The sequence below is a fragment of the Triticum aestivum genome, chromosome 4A, assembly GCF_018294505.1.
Source record: "Triticum aestivum cultivar Chinese Spring chromosome 4A, IWGSC CS RefSeq v2.1, whole genome shotgun sequence".
Classification (NCBI taxonomy): domain Eukaryota; kingdom Viridiplantae; phylum Streptophyta; class Magnoliopsida; order Poales; family Poaceae; genus Triticum; species Triticum aestivum.
The window spans coordinates 212,761,547-212,767,778 of NC_057803.1; positions in this window are offsets into that span (position 1 = coordinate 212,761,547).

Sequence of the window (6,232 nt, forward strand, 5' to 3'; positions counted from 1 at the left end):
CGACCATGATGCTACGATGGAGATCAAGGTGTCAAGGCGGTGACGATGGAGATCATGACGGTGCTTTGGAGACGGAGATCAAAGGTACAAGATGATGATGGCCATATCATGTCACATATTTTGATTGCATGTGATGTTTATCTTTTATGCATCTTATTTTGCTTAGTACGACGGTAGCATTATAATATGATCCCTTACTAAAATTTCAAGGTATAAGTGTTCTCCCTGAGTATGCACTGTTGCGACAGTTCGTCGTGCCGAGACACCACATGATAATCGGGTGTGATAAGCTCTATGTTCACATACAACGGGTGCAAGACAGTTTTGCACATGTGGAATACTCGGGTTAAACTTGACGAGCCTAGCATGTACAGACATGGCCTTGAAACATTGGAGACCGAAAGGTCGAACATGAATAATATAGTAGATATGATCAACATAGAGATGTTCACCATTGAAAACTACTCCATCTCACGTGATGATCGGACATGGTTTAGTTGATATGGATCACGTGATCATTTAGATGACTCGAGGGATGTCTATCTAAGTGGGAGTTCTTAAGTAATATGATTAATTGAACTTTAATTTATCATGAACTTAGTCCTGATAGTATTTACATATCTATATTATAGATCAATAGCTCACGTATAGCTCCCCTGTTTTATTTTGATATGTTCCTAGAGAAAACTAAGTTGAATGATGATAGTAGCAATGATGTGGACTGGGTCCGTGATCTGAGTATTATCCTCGTTGCTGCATAGAAGAATTATGTCCTTTATGCACCGCTAGGTGACAGACCTATTGCAGGAGCAGATGCAGACGTTATGAATGTTCGACAAGTTCGGTATGATGACTACTTGATAGTTTAGTGCACCATGCTTTACGTCTTAGAACCGGGACTTCAAAAACGTTTTTAATGCCACGGGGCATATGAGATGTTCCAAGAGCTGAAATTGGTATTTCAGAGTCATGCCCATGTCGAGAGGTATGAGACCCCTGACAATTACTTTGCCTACAAGATGGAGGAGAATGGCTCAGCCATTGAGCATGTACTCAGAATCAAGTGGGAGTTAATCTTCTAGATAAGATAGTGATTGACAGAGTTCTCTAGTCACTATCACCAAGCTACTAGAAATTTGTGATAAACTATAATATGCAAGGGATCACGAAAGCAATTCCCAAGCTCTTCGCGATGCTGAAATCGGTGAAGGTAGAAATCAAGAAATAGCATCAAGTGTTGATGGTTAACAAAGACCACTAGTTTCAAGAATAAGGGCAAGGGGAAGAAAGGGAACTCCAAGAAGAATGGCAAGCAAGTTGCCACTCCCGTGAAGAAGCCCAAAGCAAGACCCAACCTGAAACTAAGTGCTTCTACTACAAAGGAAATGGTCACTGGAAGCGGAACTACCCCAAATACTTGGCTGATAAGAAGGATGGCAAAGTGAACAAAGGTATATTTGATATACCTGTTATTGATGTGTACTTTACTAGTGTTCATAGTAACCCTAGGTATTTGATACCGGTTCAGTTGCTAAGATTAGTAACTCAAAATAGGAGTTGCAAAATGAACAGAGACTAGTTAAGGGTGAGGTGACGATGTGTGTTGGAAGTGATTCCAAGTATGATAAGATCACCATCGCACACTCCCTCTACCTTCGGGATTAGTGTTGTACCTAAATAAATGTTATTTTGTGTTTGCATTGAGCATGAATATGATTGGATCATCTTTATTGTGATACGGTTATTCATGTAAGTCAAAGAATAATTGTTGTTCTGTTTACATGAATAAAACCTTCTATGGTCATACACTCAATATAAATGGTTTATTAAATCTCGATCGTGGTGATACACATATTCATAATATTGATGCCAAAAGATGCAAAGTTGATAATGATAGTGCAACATATTTGTGGCACTGCTGTTTAGGTCATATTGGTGTAAAACACATGAAGAAACTCCATGCAGATGGGCTTTTGGAATCACTTGATTATGAATCATTTGATGCTTGCGAACCATGCCTCATGGGCAAGATGACTAAGACTCCGTTCTCCAGAACAGTGGAGTGAGCCACTGACTTATTGGAACTAATACATACCGATGTATGCGGTCCGATGAGTGTTGAGGCTTGATACGTCTCCAACGTATCTATAATTTATGATCATTCCATGCTGTTATATTACCCGTTTTGGATGTTTATGGGCTTTATTATACACTTTTATATTATTTTTGGGACTAACCTATTAACCGGAGGCCCAGCCCAGATTGCTGTTTTCTTGCCTATTTCAGTGTTTTGAAGAAAAGGAATATCAAACGGAGTCCAAACAGAATGAAACCTTCGGGAGAGTTATTTTTGGAACAGAAGCAATCCACGAGACATGGAGTAGACGTCAGGGAAGCTCTGAGGTGGCCACAAGGCAGGGTGGCGCACCAGCCCCCCTGGGCGCGCCCCCACCCTCGTGGGCCCCTCGTGACTCCCCTGACCAACTTCTTTCACCTATATATGTCTATATATCCTAAAAACATCGGGGAGCAGAATAGATCGGGAGTTCCTCCGCCAGAAACCTCCATAGCCACCGAAAACCAATCTAGACCCATTCCGGCACCCTGCCGGAGGGGGGAATCCCTCTCCGGTGGCCATCTTCATCATCCCGGTGCTCTCCATGACGAGTAGAGAGTAGTCCACCCTCGGGGCTGAGGGTATGTACCAGTAGCTATGTGTTTTATCTCTCTCTCTCTCTCTAGTGTTCTTGAGTCGGAACAATCTTGATGTATCGCGAGCTTTGCTATTGTATTTGCATCTTATGATGTTTCTCCCCCTCTACTCTCTTGTGATGAATGGAGTTTTCCCTTTGAAGTTATCTTATCGGATTGAGTCTTTAAGGATTTGAGAACACTTGATGTATGTCTTGCGTGTGCTTATCTGTGGTGAAAATGGGATATCACATGATTCACTTGATGTACGTTTTGGTGATCAACTTGCGAGTTCCGTGACCTCGTGAACTTATGCATAGGGGTTGGCACACGTTTTCGTCTTGACTCTCCGGTAGAAACTTTGGGGCACTCCTTGAAGTTCTTTGTGTTGGTTGAATAGCTGAATCTGAGATTGTGTGATGCATATCGTATAATCATACCCATGGACACTTGAGGTGACATTGGAGTATCTAGGTGACATTAGGGTTTTGGTTGATTTGTGTCTTAAGGTGTTATTCTAGTGCAAACTCTATGATAGATTGAACGGAAAGAATAGCTTCGTGTTATTATACTACGGACTCTTGAATAGATCGATCAGAAAGGATAACTTTGAGGTGGTTTCGTACCCTACCATAATCTCTTCGTTTGTTCTCCGCTATTAGTGACTTTGGAGTGACTCTATGTTGCATGTTGAGGGATAGTTATGCGATCCAATTATGCTATTATTGTTGAGAGAACTTGCACTAGCGAAAGTATGAACCCTAGGCCTTGTTTCAACACATTGCAATACCATTTGTGCTCACTTTTATCATTAGTTATCTTGCTGTTTTTATATTTTCAGATTACAAAAACCATTATCTACTATCCATATTGCACTTGTATCACCATCTCTTCGCCGAACTAGTGCACCTATACAATTTACCATTGTATTGGGTGTGTTGGGGACACAAGAGACTCTTTGTTATTTGGTTGCAGGGTTGTTTGAGACATACCATCTTCATCCTACGCCTCTCACGGATTGATAAACCCTAGGTCATCTATTGAGGGAAATTTGCTACTGTCCTACAAACCTCTGCACTTGGAGGCCCAACAACGTCTACAAGAAGAAGGTTGTGTAGTAGGCATCAAGCTCTTTTCTGGCGCCATTGCCGGGGAGGTTAGCGCTTGAAGGTATATATTTAGATATTGCAATCGAACCTTTTTGTTTCTTGTTTTATCACTAGTTTAGTTTATAAAAGAAAATTACAATAGAAATGGAATTGAGGGTACCTCATATGCTTCATCTTTTTAATATCTTTCATGAAAATAAGGACTCCGATAATTGTGCCAAAGTGTTAGAAGAAGAATGCATTAGAATGTTTGGCACTAAATATTTGAATGATGAGCATGATTGCAATGTTGTTAGTATGAATTCCTTGAATATCCATGATGCTAATGATATGCAAAGCCACAAGCTTGGGGAAGCTATGTTTGATGAACATGCTATTTTTTGTCCCCCAAGTTTTGATGAGCAAATTTATTTTGATGATAGCATTCCTCCTATTTATGATGATTATATTGATGAAGTTGGGTTTGGAAGAGTGTCAACTTTAGGAAGTAATGATCCCACTATTTTGGAGGATGTTGAATCTTATTGTGATAATTATAAAAGTGGATTTGGAGAGGTCATGACTTTATTTAGTAATGATTCCACTATTTCAGAAGAGGTTCCAATTAATTACAAGAACAAAGTTGCTATCTATGATGATTATTGTGATAACTTGTATGCTATTATGAATAATGATAACCATGAAACTTGTCATCATGATTTTAGTTTTCAATTGGATTATGCCTCACATGGTAATTATTATGTTGAGTTTGCTCCCACTATTATTAATGAGAAGAATTTTGCCTATGTGGAGAGTAGTAAATTTTCTGTGCATGTAGATCATGAAAAGAATGCTATTTGTGATGGTTATATTGTTGAATTTATTCATGATGCTACTGAAATTTATTATGAGGGAGGAATATATGCTTGTAGGAGTTGCAATAATATCAAGTTTCCTCTCTATGTGCTTAAAGTTTTGAAGTTATGCTTGTTTTACCTTCCTATGCAAGTTGATTCTTGTTCCCACAAGTTGTTTGCTCACAAAATCCCTATGCATAGGAAGTGGGTTATACTTAAATGTGCTAGTCATATTCTTCATGATGCTCTCTTTATGTTTCAATTCTTATCCTTTATGTGAGCATCATTGAAATCATCATGCCTAGCTAGGGGCGTTAAAAGAAAAGCGCTTGTTGGGAGATAACCCAATATTTTTCCTTGCCGTTATTCAATAAATAATTTATCTAGACTATGTTTTGGTTGTGTTTTTTGTGTTTAATTAGTGTTTGTGCCAAGTAGAACCGTTGGGAAGACTTGGGGAAAGTCTTTTTGATCTTGCTGTAAAAAACAGAAACTTTAGCGCTCACGAGAATTGCTGCCATTTTTATTTGGAAAGTGCTATTTAGTTAATTATTGTTTCAGATGATTAATAGATAAATTCCTCACTTCCAGAAATTTATTTTAGAATTTTTGGGGTTCCATAAGTATACGTTTGATCCAGATTACTACAGACTGCTCTGTTTTTGACAGATTCTGTTTTCTATGTGTTGTTTGCTTATTTTGATGAATCTATGAGTAGTATCAGAGGGTATGAACCATAGATAAGTTGGAATACATTAGATATTACACCAATATGAATTTATAATGAGTTCACAATAATACCTAAGTGGTGATTTATTTTCTTATACTAACAGAGCTTACGAGTTTTCTGTTAAGTTTTGTGTTGTGAAGTTTTGTGTTGTGAAGTTTTCAAGTTTTGGGTAAAGATTCGATGGATTATGGAACAAGGAGTGGCAAGAGCCTAAACTTGGGGATGACCAAGGCACCCCAAGGTAAAATCCAAGGACAACCAAAAGCCTAAGCTTGGGGATGCCCCAGAAGGCATCCCCTCTTTCGTCTTCGTTCATTGGTAACTTTACTTGGAGCTATATGTTTATTCACCACATGATATGTGTTTTGCTTGGAGCGTCATTTTATTTTATTTTATTTTGCTTCCTGTTTTAATAAAATACCAAGATCTGAAATTATTATATGTTAGAGAGTCTTCACATAGTTGCATAATTATTCGACTACTCATTGATCTTCACTTATATCTTTTGGAGTAGTTTGTCATTTGCTCTAGTGCTTCACTTATATCTTTTAGAGCACGACGGTGGTTTTATTTTATAGAAATAATTGATCTCTCATGCTTCACTTTTATTGTTTTGAGAGTCCTTTAGAACAACATGGCATTATAAAAACTTTCATATAAGTGCATTGAATACTAAGAGAAGTTTGATACTTGATGATTGTTTTGAGATATGGAGATGGTGATATTAGAGTCATGCTAGTTGAGTAGTTATGAATTTGAGAAATACTTGTGTTGAAGTTTGTGATTCCCATAGCATGCACGTATCGTGAACCGTTATGTGATGAAGTCAGAGCATGATTTATTTATTGATTGCCTTCCTTATGAGT